This window comes from Leptodactylus fuscus, chromosome 5 (assembly GCF_031893055.1).
Source record: "Leptodactylus fuscus isolate aLepFus1 chromosome 5, aLepFus1.hap2, whole genome shotgun sequence".
Taxonomy (NCBI): domain Eukaryota; kingdom Metazoa; phylum Chordata; class Amphibia; order Anura; family Leptodactylidae; genus Leptodactylus; species Leptodactylus fuscus.
Window position 1 is genome coordinate 185,076,485 of NC_134269.1, and position 16,750 is coordinate 185,093,234.

The following is a 16,750-nucleotide window of genomic DNA, read 5'->3' on the forward strand; positions in this document are numbered from 1 at the left end:
GAATATATTATTTAGGCACTGGGCTAACATCTTATATTGGACAGCACCTTACTGTACAACACCATTCTCAGGCTCAGTACCATCTTATTCAGTGGAACTCCTTCAGCACTACTACACACATCTGGAAGCTGAATCTGTTGCCTTTATAGCTGTAAAGTTCCATCATTTGTTTAACCACAACTGCTATCTCCTGAGTCATTCGTGCACTTACCATCAATGGTCCTCCCAACCACCATCTCCAGGCTCAGTGAGAGTAGAGTCCTCCTACAACTAAGAGCACCCTGGGGGAACTACCACCACCATCAGGTACACTGCAGACCGCCTCTAGGGAGCAATGATGGAGGAGTTGGTTGAGTGCTTGTGGCCACCATGGATTACTACTACTCTCATCCTGCAGTTTCCTCCACTGGCTTGTATCCAGCAGGAGGATGCTTTGTGATCATTTTATCACGTCTTCAAGTAACAATTGTCCAGAGAAGACCACCTTATATTACTGGTTTTAAGCCTTTGTGTTTGTTCTTATTTGTTATACAAAATCATCGATAGCACATATTTCTTATCTCCCCGAGGAGAACCCATTCACCGACCTGGTCAGTTATCAGAAGAACACAGGCGACAGATGATGAGAGAGATTGAAGAGCAGACTTTAGTGCAGCAGTCCAAGTAATTCTGCCCACCCAGGACTCTTTAATACCTGCACATTACATTACATGACATGCAGATACATTGACTTTACAATTCAGAAGACTTGTGTATCACTCTAGATGGAAAAGATGTCTTGAAGGGGTGTCCTGCCCCCCTTTATATGACAGTGTAGCAGTGATAATAGTAAGCTGTGGACTATGGCATCTGATAATCTACAGATGTATAATCAGAGCTCGCACAAGGGAGGAAGGGTGGGGGGATTCGAGTCGTTCCTATAGACCATGAATAGCTGAATGAAGAGAATGATAAATCCCACCCATACTGTGATGCAGGGAAGTGGAGACAGATGAGTTTCACTTGTACTTCTGGTACTGACAGATTGAAGTGAAGGAGGTATCATTCAGAAGATGTCTTGACTGTATCTACAATGTAGGTAGGAGACAGAGCATGCACTGCTGTCAGGGGAATGGCACTGGTGGTCCCTACCCAGAGCCAGCACTCACCTGGGGACCCAGAGGAGGACGAAGGAGAATATCCCATCTGGGTGGTCAGCATGCTCACTACTATCCTCATTGTGACCATCAGTGGGGATATCTTTGGGAATCTTCTGGTCATCACATCTGTCTTCAGGAACAAGAAACTTCGTAAAGCAGGTAAACATTTTTAATATAAAATTCTTTTGAAACTCATTTAAATTTTAAGTCCATTTTATGTGGTTTATTCATACAAGTGAAAGAGAATGAATTAGCTATTGCATGAAGTTGCTCACCTGCATCCACATGTACTAGTAACCCATGTACACACAGCAGTAAATTAAAAACTTTAGATTTTTTTTTATACTTTTTTTATGTCGTCTTATATAGGTTTGTCTATGGAATGTATCCCAAACATACTAGACTGAAATTCATAGGTAATAGGATGGAACCATCATAGGGATACCCATAGAGACAGGTGGAATACAGGCACCAGAACCCACCACATACAAAGGTATTTTCTAGCCCCAAACACCCACCAGTCTCTCGTCTTCTCCAATTGCTGTAGAAATATGAATGGCGCTGCGGTCCACTGTTCCTAGAACACCCATACAGGTTATAAGGCCTGGCAGTGGGCATGCTCAACGTACCTGCTCCATTTAACCACTTCCTCACTGTAGCCATAAAGTTATTGGGGTGAGGACTAGGGTTCCCCATTCTAGCAATCAATAGGGGTTGCAGTGTTTGGACCCAACAAATCTAACATAGTAATTACATGACAAATTTGTCTTTAATAGACTTTTCTGTGTGTAGAAATAAAGGTTTCATTTTTATTTCAGAAACAGCGCCATTCTTCTCCATAGGCTGTGACTAGTATTGCAATTCAGTTTTACAAACGTGAATTGGGGTGAGATGTAATCTGAGATACGCCATAGGTAAGAGTGGTACTGTTTCTGGGAAAATCACTGAATCTCTTTCCAGTCTAATTCTTTCCAAAATGCTTGTCAACATTCTATGTTAGAATTTGGGGAAGATTTAAAGGACACAACAGAACCCAACATGGCAATATGGGCCATGATATACAAGAGCGTACAAGAGCAGTTGTTATATGCTAGGGGTTTTTTTTTTTCATGGATTAATAGAGCAGATGATTTTATTTCCCTATGGCTTCACTCCAATGTACTTTTTACAACCAGTTTTGTGTATATGTCATCTTAGTCAATTACTGGTAGCGAGTACAACATGTCTACAGGATCAGACCACATACAAGGTATGTTTGTAGTCTGTAACCATGGAGATACATAGGTCTGCATAGGAAGTGTATGTTAACTGGCATGCAAGGAATACTAAATCTGCCCAATGTATTTGTTCTAGTAACCTCTAGGAAGTTCTCTGGGATCTAAGGACATGTCATACATTTTTGAGCTTTGGGGATCTCACCATGTTTCTTAACATGAAATGATTTTTTTCTATTTTAAATTGATGCAATTTTTAGTAGAGAATGATAGAGAAAAAGAAGACTTGGTGATGTGCCTATTGTTCATTCAAAGATTTTTTTTACATAATATTTTGAGTCAAAGTCAGAAATAGATTGAAAAAGGAATGGGAAGTAAAGGAAGGACGAATATTGCTCCTTTTAGTAACAGATTATAATATGCCCATGGGGAGGGGGGACAATGGCAACTCCCTCACCAACTTTAATAAATGTATGGCACTTAGAAGTGTACTGCAAAGACAGAAGAATTTTACATATACCTGTAAATACACGCAATGCTGTATTCTAGTATGGGCGGTATATGCCTACTCCCGACACGGTGAGGGGGTCTGCTGGTCTTTCACAGGGAAGACCTCTCTCCTGTACCCCATGGCCATTAAAAAGAAAATTGCCTTCAAGTACAACCATCTTATCCCTGGGTTTGGCAGCATCCCAGGTGTGTGCGGTATGCATTGCATGAGCAGTCTAATACTGGGAATTGATTGAGAATGAGCATTCCTATGAATGACCATTCCGCTGATAATCTGCCCATTTAAGAGGCCCTGAAAACTTTACCCTGGTGGGGCCACAAACTTCATATAGCCCTGAGCACATGGTAGTCTTGATCCACCCCTGGATCCAATTCTGTCTTTGGCTCATGTAAAGAGTCGACTGGGCAGTCCTTAAGAAATCCTCTATTCATGCAACACCTCCATCCAGGAGACCATCAATGACCACCAAACAAGAGGAGAGAGAAGGGTCTGGAGAGTATTTACTGCAGAGAGTCCAATACACTGCCCTGTTAGTGCACAGTAGACACGGCTTCACAGGATGTGACACATGAAAATGGTTTCCTTGTCATTAGCGCTGGTGGCAGTTTTGCAGGGTTCCTAACACCAGGATTATCTGCAAAATTTTGGAAAGTTGTTTTGTGTAGAAGAAATGTATTTGTCATTCAAGTACACATAACCTCTAGATTTAAAGGAGGTTCTCTCAGACCTAAATATTTATGACCTGTCTGTAGTATAGGTCAGCAATGTTGTATACGAGGGGTTCACTACATGTAAGATGAGCTGCAGCAGCTAAACATAGCCCATAGTGCACAGCCTAGACATAGCCAATAATGCACAACCTAAACATAACCCGTAATGCACAGCCTAGACATAGCCCATAATGCACAGCCTAGACATAGCTCATAATGCACAGCCTAGACATAGCTCATAATGCACAGCCTAGACATAGCCCATAATGCACAGCCTAGACATAGCCCATAATGCACAGCCTAGACATAGCCCATAATGCACAGCCTAGACATAGCCCTTAATGTACAGCCTAGACATAGCCCATAATGCACAGCCTAAACATAGCCTATAATGCACAGCCTAAACATAGCCTATAACGCACAGCCTAAACATAGCCTATAACGCACAGCCTAAACATAGCCTATAACGCACAGCCTAAACATAGCCTATAATGCACAGCCTTTATAAACATAGCCCATAATGCACAGCCTAAACATAGCACATAATGCACAGCCTAGACATGTCCCATAATGCACAGCCTAAACATAGCCTATAATGCACAGCCTTTATAAACATAGCCCATAATGCACAGCCTAGACATAGCCCATAATGCACAGCCTAGACATAGCCTATAATGCACAGCCTAAACATAGCTATAATGCACAGCCTAAACATAGCCTATAATGCACAGCCTAAACATAGCTATAATGCACAGCCTAAACATAGCCTATAATGCACAGCCTAAACATAGCTATAATGCACAGCCTAAACATAGCCTATAATGCACAGCCTTTATAAACATAGCCCATAATGCACAGCCTTTATAAACATAGCCCATAATGCACAGCCTAAACATAGCCTATAATGCACAGCCTAAACATAGCCTATAATGCACAGCCTAAACATAGCCTATAATGCACAGCCTTTATAAACATAGCCCATAATGCACAGCCTAAACATAGCCTATAATGCACAGCCTAAACATAGCCTATAATGCACAGCCTTTATAAACATAGCACATAATGCACAGCCTAGACATAGCCCATAATGCACAGCCTAGACATAGCCCATAATGCACAGCCTAGACATAGCCTATAATGCACAGCCTAAACATAGCACATAATGCACAGCCTAAACATAGCCCTTAATGCACAGCCTAGACATAGCCCATAATGAACAGCCTAGACATAGCCCTTAATGCACAGCCTAGACATAGCCCATAATGCACAGCCTAAACATAGCCCATAATGCACAGCCTAAACATAGCCTATAATGCACAGCCTAAACATAGCCTATAATGCACAGCCTAAACATAGCCTATAATGTACAGCCTAAACATAGCTATAATGCACAGCCTAAACATAGCTATAATGCACAGCCTAAACATAGCACATAATGCACAGCCTAAACATAGCCTATAATGCACAGCCTAAACATAGCCCATAATGCACAGCCTAAACATAGCACATAATGCACAGCCTAGACATAGCCCATAATGCACAGCCTAAACATAGCACATAATGCACAGCCTTTATAAACATAGCCCATAATGCACAGCCTAAACATAGCCTATAATGCACAGCCTAAACATAGCCTATAATGCACAGCCTAAACATAGCCTATAATGCACAGCCTTTATAAACATAGCCCATAATGCACAGCCTAAACATAGCCTATAATGCACAGCCTTTATAAACATAGCCCATAATGCACAGCCTAAACATAGCCTATAATGCACAGCCTAAACATAGCTATAATGCACAGCCTAAACATAGCCTATAATGCACAGCCTTTATAAACATAGCCCATAATGCACAGCCTAAACATAGCCTATAATGCACAGCCTAAACATAGCCTATAATGCACAGCCTAAACATAGCCTATAATGCACAGCCTTTATAAACATAGCCCATAATGCACAGCCTAAACATAGCCTATAATGCACAGCCTAAACATAGCCTATAATGCACAGCCTTTATAAACATAGCACATAATGCACAGCCTAGACATAGCCCATAATGCACAGCCTAGACATAGCCCATAATGCACAGCCTAGACATAGGCCATAATGCACAGCCTAGACATAGCCTATAATGCACAGCCTAAACATAGCACATAATGCACAGCCTAAACATAGCCCTTAATGCACAGCCTAGACATAGCCCATAATGAACAGCCTAGACATAGCCCTTAATGCACAGCCTAGACATAGCCCATAATGCACAGCCTAAACATAGCCCATAATGCACAGCCTAAACATAGCCTATAATGCACAGCCTAAACATAGCCTATAATGCACAGCCTAAACATAGCCTATAATGTACAGCCTAAACATAGCACATAATGCACAGCCTAAACATAGCCTATAATGCACAGCCTAAACATAGCCCATAATGCACAGCCTAAACATAGCACATAATGCACAGCCTAGACATAGCCCATAATGCACAGCCTAAACATAGCACATAATGCACAGCCTTTATAAACATAGCCCATAATGCACAGCCTAAACATAGCCTATAATGCACAGCCTAAACATAGCCTATAATGCACAGCCTAAACATAGCCTATAATGCACAGCCTTTATAAACATAGCCCATAATGCACAGCCTAAACATAGCCTAAAATGCACAGCCTAAACATAGCCTATAATGCACAGCCTTTATAAACATAGCCCATAATGCACAGCCTAAACATAGCCTATAATGCACAGCGTAAACTTAGCCTATAATGCACAGCCTAAACATAGCCTATAATGCACAGCCTAAACATAGCCTATAATGCACAGCCTTTATAAACATAGCCCATAATGCACAGCCTAAACATAGCCTATAATGCACAGCCTTTATAAACATAGCCCATAATGCACAGCCTAAACATAGCCTATAATGCACAGCCTAAACATAGCCTATAATGCACAGCCTAAATATAGCCTATAATGCACAGCCTAAACATAGCCTATAATGCACAACCTAAACATAGCACATAATGCACAGCCTAGACATAGCCCATAATGCATAGCCTAAACATAGCCTATAATGCACAGCCTTTATAAACATAGCCCATAATTCACAGCCTAAACATAGCCTATAATGCACAGCCTAAACATAGCCTATAATGCACAGCCTTTATAAACATAGCCCATAATGCACAGCCTAGACATAGCCCATAATGCACAGCCTAGACATAGCCCATAATGCACAGCCTAAACACAGCTATAATGCACAGCCTAAACATAGCCTATAATGCACAGCCTAAACATAGCTATAATGCACAGCCTAAACATAGCCTATAATGCACAGCCTAAACATAGCCTATAATGCACAGCCTAAACATAGCCCATAATGTACAGCCTAAACATAGCACATAATGCACAGCCTTTATAAACATAGCCTATAATGCACAGCCTTTATAAACATAGCATATAATGCACAGTCTTTATAAACATAGCCTATAATGCACAGAATTCACAATACTTAAAGGATCCCACTGCAATAAGATCACTTATTGGGCTGCAACCTAAAGGACGAACCAATTTAAGTGGGCTGGTCACAAAGGGGTTAAGATATAGGTTTTATCCTTTTCATACAATCTAAATAAACGAATGATATATTAGGATATCCAACGCTAAAACCTTGTTAGACTATGTGTGTTTTGTAATGGGTTGTTATGGAAAGATATATGACAATAACATCCTAACATATTGAATTTCTCACATATATATATATATATATATATATATATATATATATATATATATATATATAATATACATCTACTACACTATAATATATAGAGGTCCAAACGGACGAACTGTAACAATAATCCCATAAACCTTCTATCTTGCATCACATCATGTCAGTACTGACAAGATATACACCCGATACTCGGCACGAGACCTTCTACATCAGAGTGACTCCCACACACTATGAGATTACAATATATTAGCAGCAGAAATCTATGTAGTCAATTACACAGCAGTCATATTGAAGACACTGACATGTAGAGACCGCGTTCCGTCACATTCACTACTGTCACAGATACACTTCAAAGAATCAGATTTGCTCGAGTGAAATGTTCGATTTAAAGATTAGCGAAAGTGTTCTGACTTCTCCATCTTGGAAAATAGAGGTCAGAGCTTTCATGTCATTACTGGGATCTTATAAATCTATTCTGCACCATGGTTATCTTATCTATAAGTAAAGGTACCTTTTATCTAACATCTTTCTTTCACTCATATCTATCTACTGTATCTTTCTATATACTGTTTTGATCTACTGTATCCATATCTAAATCTCATATACATTATCTCAATACAATAAAAACTATCTATTTCAACCAGGGGTGATGTTAGTAAAGATCAGGCCCCATAGCAATCTTTTAACTAGGGCCCCTCAGCCCCCACAAGGTGTAGTGTTCCCTTTACCAGTACCCACATACTATAACACCCCTTTACCGCCCTCCTACATCTTAAAATGCCCTCAACTGTATAATGCCCACATGGTATAAAGCTCCCTGTAAAGGCCCTCACACAGTATAATGTTCTACTTGCTGGAGCCCACATGGTATAACACCACATTTACTGGTCCCCACATGGTTTAACACGCCCTTTACTCATCATCACATGTTATATTGTTTCCTTATTGGACCCCAAACAGTTTGCCGTCTCCTTCACTAGCCTATACTTGGTATAAAAAAACAAACAAAAAAAACACCCTTTACTGGTGCCCCCACCCAGTGTGCTGCCCCATATATATATGTAACAACCGCTATTTACTTACCGAACCCGACTCCTGTCCATGCCTCTGTCTCCGCCACCCAGACAGCCTCCAAGAAGTCCATTGCAACCGCATGTGGGATGCATGGGGTGCATCGGAGATATGAAGGGGAAGTGGAGGTGAACCTAACCATGGACAGGAGTGGGGATCAGTAAGTAGCTAGAGATTACTTCAGCAAGTAACTTCCTATAAATAAATAAAAAAGCAGCAGGAGCCGACCAGGGCCCCTATGAACGTGGACCCTATAGTAGCCACAATGGCACTAGTTCCTCCACTGATTTCAACCTCATATCCCTCTGGCGTAGAGGGAAGATACTGTGGCGCACATTTGGCACATGGCCCTTCCTTGCACCAACATGTATCACAACCCCTGTTCTGCGTCTTGTTCTCTACAATGTACAAATGTAGGCAGAATGGGGAAGGCCAAGGTGGGGACGCCTTGGCCCAACATATCCATTATAACTCACTTCATCAATTTTTTCGGGCACAAAGGAGTGCGCCTGATTTATGAAGTGGCCAGAGCCTCTTCATAACTCCGCCATGTCCTGCAGCTGTTGAGGCCTTTATTAAGATTGATGTACAAAATTCCAGTCTTAATATATCTGTCCTGTTGTGACCGTTGGCACAGATAGTCATTAATAGGTGAGGAGAAGAGGGCATCAGAAGATACAGAATTGGATGATCTGGGTGGCAAAGTCACATTATCAGCCAAAGTTACATGATCTTATCCCCATCTATCAAGCTTGACCTTTAAATGACGACAGTTTTCTAAAATCCCAGAGAACCCGATGGCACAGAAGGGCCACATCAACAAGCCATTTGTAGAATCAAGTTCAAGCATAGGGTTTAATTAGAGACTCATCCTTAGAACCACCATACTACAGCACTCAAATAAAAGGTCAATGGCCATTTCGAAGACTTCTTTGAATACTGTGTTTTATTTCTGTTTCCTACAGGTAACGCATTCGTGGTCAGCCTGGCTGTGGCAGACCTATTGGTAGCATGTTACCCATACCCGTTGGTTCTTCTTGCAATCTTCAATCGTGGCTGGAGAATGGGTCACACTCATTGCTTGTTGAGCGGCTTCTTTATGGGACTTAGTGTTATAAGCTCTGTGTTCAACATAACAGGCATTGCTGTCAATCGATACTTCTACATCTGTCACCATAGCTGCTATGCCCGCCTGTTCTCCCACACAAGCACCATGTTGTATGTGGGACTGGTATGGACATCGGCCTTTGCAGCCATTCTACCAAACCTATATGTAGGATCCTTGCAATATGACCCAAGAGTCTTCTCCTGCACATTTTCTCAGTCGGTCAGCCCATTGTATACAATTATCCTTGTGATTTTCCATTTCTTTTTACCAATTGGCGTTGTGAGCTTCTGTTATCTTCAGATCTGGATTTTAGTTCTCAACAGCCGACATCGGGTGAGACCAGTAAGACAGGTTCATGTCCAGACATGGCCAAATAACCTGCACAGTTTTATCACCATGTTCATAGTTTTTGTGCTCTTTGCTGTGTGTTGGGGACCCTTGAATATCATTGGGTTCTTGGTGGGCTTGAACCCACAACTAGGAGAGTCAATTCCACACTGGCTTTTTGTCGCCAGCTATTTCATGGCCTATTTCAATAGTTGCCTCAATGCTTTGGTCTATGGAGCTCTGAATAAGAATTTCCGAAGAGAATATAGAAGAATCTTACTAAAAGTTTTCCAGTTTGCTTAAAGCTAAATATTTATGGTTTTATGCATTTTTCTTTTTTTATTCTAAACCAAAAATAAATTTAAATGTCCGTTACCTTTAAATGGTCACTAACTTTGTAGACAGCTAAGTCTTCTATAAAAGAGAATGTGATTCTGGACCTAATGTAATGTACTTTATTTCATAATGTTGAGGTTTTCTGTCTGAAAAGTCTATCTAAAGTTCCTTCTACTAGGTGTTTCCCTCCTTACTAATTTGCTGTTCACTCTTTGTTACTAAGAAAAGTCTGTCTTCAGAAACCAAGAAGCTTGAAGGTTTGCAAAGAGCACTGGACGTGGAGAGATCAGTTTCTCTTTATGGGAGCCACTGCATGTCTATCTGTGCTCCCATCCTATACACTGCACAGAGAGGAGTCTGCAGCTAGTCTATCTACTGATACTGCAAATGTCTGACTAGCTGCTTGTGTTAGCATGAGCTGCACAGACCAATAAAAAGTGAAGCAGTAAACTACTGTCAGCAGATAAACTGATAAACTAATCTGAAGGCTTACACAGACAGAGAACCTCTAGCATGAACCGCCCTTATACTCAAATGACGCAGTTCCCATGGACGTGCCTGTAGGCTCAGGCTGTAATGATGTCTGCAGCTCAGTGCTCATCGCGTTTCCCTGCAGCAGAAGGCTGAAAAATGGAGCACAGAGCGGTCAGCCACCATTGCATTCACCTCTATCTCTGTCTTAAAGACACAGATAGAGTTGAAATTGGTACCCGCCACCTGGAACAGCAGGATAGCACCAGAAATTCAGGATTTCCCAGCTTGATCTGTGTCGGCTGAGTGGGGCTCCCACTATAATAGGTGCAGATGCACCATATGACCCAGGTTAAAGCAGACCTGGTTATAGAGATATAATTGCTCAGGCTGAGCGGATATAAAATAGGCAGGAACTGCTTAGAATTGTCTGAGAAAGTTCCACAAGGGTGCACGTTAGATGTTCAAGTTGCAGGGAGGAAGAGCAACTGCCCTGGTACTGCAGCGAGGGAAAAACCATTGCAACATGGAGAGGAAGTCACCAGAATTGGTTACGATTGGCAAGACAAGAGCTATTATACTTTCCTATGGAATGTTATGGGTCAATTCTATCCTTATCTATGCCATATAACATAGGTATTTTTCCATGTACCATTGTAGCAAGGAAATCGGCAGATGAAAATATCAAGGCGACCCAAGACAGCAACCCAAAACAACTAGCCATACTTAGCTAAGGTTGATAATGGAGTCAATATCTATAATACTGGTGAACTAGGGCAGCGAAGCAGCTATTGTGTATATCCCCTGTTGTCTAGGGTAGAGAAGTAGTTACTGCTAGGATCCCTGGTGGTCTAGGACAGGGCTCTGTTCTGGCGGACATTTTGCTTTACTGCTCCTTTCCTCAGCCTCCCCTCCCGTTCTTCAATAAGGGACACTTTGCATCCATGCATTACATTCAATAGGGGAACATTTCAGCATTGTGCAAGAGAGGAAATCCAAATCTTGGTAGTTCCCTCTGGCTCTGTAATGTCTGTGCTGTCTCAATCTGGATTTCATTTCATAGGATGAAAATGTGCGCATGAAAGCTACATGTGACCTGGACCAAGTGTGAACCAGCTAAAGTTCAAAATTGGTGGTCACCAGTCAGAATGAGAGGTGATCTTTTAAAAGAAGGACAATGTATATACAGTATACTGTAATTAAAAATCAGTCATGGCGGTGGTCTCCTCAAACAGTGGTCTTACTGAATATGAATATATGTATATGATCCCGAACACTAGAAAGCTCGCTTTCTCCGAGACATCTATCATTATTAAGATCATCCAGTCTGAATCACGTAAGAGGTCACCTAGGGATATGGAATCAATACATGTCCTCAGTGTCCATAACAACCACAATCTCTCACTTAATATATATACGCTAATTAGAATACCGTGTGGAACGAGACGTAATAGAACTATTAACTACTCACAGGTAATGGATCTACTGAGAATAAAAGGAGTTACTTGGGATTAGAAAAAAAAAACACAGTGGCCATCTTCTAGAAAGAACAAGGTCTTAAAATTAGTAAATTACAACCTCAGACGAATGGCGTGACAAATTACGGCATGTTATTACTTAGTTACCAAAAACTAGGTCAAAATGCTTAGGCTAAAGCCCCACATTGCGGAAATACAGCTTTTTTTGTTTCAGATTTTGTTGCGTTTTTTTGTGCCAAAGTCAAGAGTAGATTGAGCAAAAGGTAAATGTATAAATACTTCCTATAGATTTCCCATTCTTTTTGAAGCCATTCTTGACTTTGGTTCAAAAAACCGCAACAAAATCCACAACAAAAGAAGCTGCGTTTCCGCAATGTGGGGCCCTAGCCTTAAAGGGAATCTGTCAGGGCGATTTTGGTACACTAAAGAACCCAAAAGTCCTGATGGACAGGTGGTTTAGATCACCTTGTAATAAAGCTATCCGCATAAACAAACCGCTATACTCACCCAGCTGCTTCACTCCTCACGCCGGCCCAATTTAGTACCTTGGGCATTAGTGCAGTAAAGCCGAGATGTACGTCCTCGGCTTCATTGATGAACTGCTCCGAAGACGGGAGAACCAGGGAGGAGTACGATGAGACTCATCCAAAGAAAAGCTTCTTTTTTTAACTTATGGGCACAGATGGATTTAAACCAGAGCGATTTGGGACACTAAACCCCAGGTGTAAGGACCTGGAGGTGGTTTAGTGTCCCAAATCAACCAGTCCCTTTAAGAATTGTCTGAAAAATTAAGTACACCCTGTAACCTTATTGTCACATCAGTGAAACAGGAAAAAAGGACATCATATGGCTTCCCTAGAAAATAAAGGTAAAAAGCATCAGGTGTTGCTCATCATATGACCCTTTTTTAATTGATCATCAGCAAGTGTGACCACCTATGTAACAGCAGAAGCTTTGGCAGTTTGCTGGTCTGGAGCACTCAGGTGGGTGTTAACACTAGGAGGAAAGTCATCAGCAGTAATCTCAGAGAAGTAATCATTGTGGCCATCACCTTAAAAGGGTTATAAGACCATTTCCAAACAATTCTAACTCCATCATTCTACAGTGGGAAAGATTATTCACAAGTGGAAAACATTCAATACTGTTGACAATTGTCCAAGCAGTGGATGTCCCAGCAAATTCACCCCAAGGCCAGAATTTTAAATGCTCAGCAACATTGTAAAACATCCCCAAGCACTACATCTAAAGCTCCATGCTCACATATGTGTGTGCCGTATTTTTAATGGTTAACAGCACACTTATCCATCATATTGTTATGGTCCCATACTCACCTGTGTATCATCATGGGTCTGTGTAGGAAGCCATGAGCTCACAAGTAATACTCAGGATAGGTTCTATTTCTGTCTATCTTGCTGCTTGGGTGTATTCATGAAATCTATGGGTTCATGAAGGTCACAGACAGCACACACATATTATCCATGTGCCATCCATGCCCTTTTCTCATAGCTATTCTCATGGATTTCTTCGCATATGCAGGATTAGACTCCACAGGCCTCAGATACCATGTTAAATGTTCAACGTTCAGAATATAAAAAGACAGGACAAGTATGGCTTACATTGGAAGGGTTGACCGGACAAAGCCTCTTCTTTCTGAAAAGAAAATGGCAGCATAGTTTGAGATTACAAAGTTGCGCTTATGCTTTCCATAGATTAGACCAGGGGTAGGGAACCTTGGTTCTCCAGCTGTTGCAAAATTACAACTCCCAGCATTCATACTTGCTCTGCTGTTCTTAGAACTCCCATGGAAGTGAATGGAGCATGTTGGGAGTTGTAGTTTCACAGCAGCTGGAGAGCCGAGGTTCCCTACCCCTGGATTAGACCAAAGAGGAGATATCTGATCATAATGCACAGTGCCATGTTTGGAAAACACCAAGCACAGCATATCAGCACTAACACCTCATACCATCAGTCAAGCGTGATGGTGGATGGGTGAGGAACTGGGCTCCTCAGGAAAGTCATATATATACCAAAGTATTCTAGACTGAAATGTGAGATCACGTATGCAATAGCTAAAGCTTGGACAAAACTGGGTGACACAACAGGAAATAAATCGGCACACCGGCAAATCTAGAACAGAATGGCTGAAAAATATAAAGATGTGAAAAGAAGGTCCAGGCAAAGTTCACGCTTCAACCCATTTGAAATGCTGTAGTGAGGGAATCTGTCAGGTAGACCCAGCATGAGCAGCAACATGATAACCTATTCCATTCACATATTCTCTGGTATTCACATCCTAGGACATATGACTGACAAGTCCCCGTTGTATGAAGTCACCCTGCGAGCCGCTCTGACCACTCACAATTGTCATGTAGGCATTGCTGCTCCTGCTTCTCTTCTGCAAGATTTATCAGCAGATGGGGGGCTTGCAGGGTGATGGGTTCCCTTTAAGAGAGCTGTGCATATTCAGATATTCACAAACCTCATTGATCTGAAGCAACCTTGTAAACAGGGGACCAAAATTCCTCCAGAACAATGTGAGAGACTGAAAGTCATACAGAAAACCATTACTTACATTATTGCTACTAAAGGTGGCTTTACAAGCTATGGATTCCTGGTGGGCTTAGTAGTTCCCATATGGCTTCTCCAGTATAGCCTAGCATTTATTAAATAAATAATGAAATGGTGGAATCTGTTATAGGATGGATTTAGACATTTCTAAGGCCTTCTTAGATTCCAAAGAGGGTGTGCTTTGTTTTCAGTGTATGGGAGGAAAACATCCAGACTCTCATAGACTCGCATAGAAAAAAAGTGACTTCCGGCTGGTGAATTGGAAGGTCAGATAGAAACTTTCACTGCACATTAGTATGTCCTGTAGTACAGGACTGAAGAAGAATAAAGATCACTGGATCGGGGCTTTGAAGTCCTAGTGAGCCATATGGAATCTGTACTCTGAACATATATATGACATACAGGTAACAGGAACCAGTAATATATACCGTAGCTTACCCAGACGTGAGAGCAGCCATCCTAGGCACGTAGGACGCTCCACTTTTAATTACTTACACTTGGCCTTTATTTGCTGGAGAATGGCGCTGATCCTGATATAATGCAATATACACTTAATCTTCAAATCCAATTGACAAGGTGACATTGCTAAAGGTCTTTGATCAATATTCTCTGTCTCTAAAATACTTGGCAAGATGACAGGAAAAGAAAAAAGGCAGCAGAGTGCGAAATGAGAATTATCAGATCATTTATTAAGTAAAACGTCAATACAGAGAACTCCGAATTACAAAGACTCTCTCAGTACATAGCGCAGATGTGATCCTACAAAACATATATACATCTGTACATGATACGCCAGATTCACACTAGCGTTGGGGTGTCCATTGTTCATGTCCGTCAGAGGAGCAGAAGAACGGACAGACAGACAACTAAAATAGAAGACACCAATGGAGCCCAAGAGACCCTATTCACTATAATGGAGTCTGTTGGATGTTCGTTCTTTTTAATTGACATCGCCAATGTCCAGTGATTTTAGACGGACATTGTGATGGAGTATCCAACGTAGATGTGAGCCCAGCCATAGACAATCAGACTGTACTAAGTGCACTCCGATAAAGAAGCAACAATGTAAGGAGGACTGTAATCTCGTCTATTTTAGTAACTACTAGTATTCCTCATGAAATAACTTCTGTGGCATCTTTTCTTAGTGTTTTGTGCTGTCCCTCCATCATTGTTTGTATGTTGGGGCTGCTAATACAGTGGTCTCGGTTATTAATGGATATACATTTTATGGTGTATATATATATATATATATATATATCTTTTGTTGAATTACTTGTAAACACAATAGGATAATTTACTAACACTGGCATTCAGTACACCAGTCTATCGGGCAAGTGGCTGGCACGAGATGCCCATGAAGCATTAAGGGGCTCTGGTCACTTGATAATCCGACAGACGAAAATCTACACTGATGTGAGTTTCCCCACTCTGACCTGCTCATGTTTGCAGAAAGTGGTGTCATGGCACAGAACAGGGAACGCGGCACATTTTTGGCACAAGTGAGGGCTGTGAACCAAAGAGGTGTCAAGTCATCACCCATCTATACCAGAAAAATGGTGTCGATGGATTATTAATTTCCCCCAATTTGTAAATGTTATTCCTGCAGGAGAATGGTAGACAAAGTTGTAAATTTCTTTTAGCATTACCAGAAGGAGAAATGAACGAGCAGAATCTTAAGAAAATTGTTAAGTTATGAGTGAATACAGGTATTTACTAAAAAGAGACATATCAGGGGAACAGACAGGTCGTCTGTAAGTCATTAAGTATATGCAAGTAATACCATAGAACGTAATCCCTTTTGGCCAGGAGTTGATGTGTTAGTATGTGAAGTACATGTATAATCCCTTTATGTTCTCATTAGCTGCGGCTGGAATATACCAGTGCACAGACACATTTCCAGGATGTTACATCTCCGCTATACAGATTGCTAGGTAATAACATAGACAATTCCTTTGTAGGTGTCTGATAAGGAATATTAATCTAATACAAGGGAGCAGCTTCTACTACAATAGACTTGTGTATCAATGTAGCTGAGAACAATTTGTGAAATTGGGCATCAAGTCAAAAACCATTTATAAG

General features: G+C 41.3%; 1 pseudogene; it reads left to right on the plus strand.

The window, feature by feature from the left end:
- The first annotated feature begins 842 nt into the window (after positions 1–842).
- LOC142203083 (melatonin receptor type 1B-like) lies at positions 843–10,121 on the plus strand (annotated as a pseudogene).
- The last annotated feature ends 6,629 nt before the right edge of the window (positions 10,122–16,750 follow it).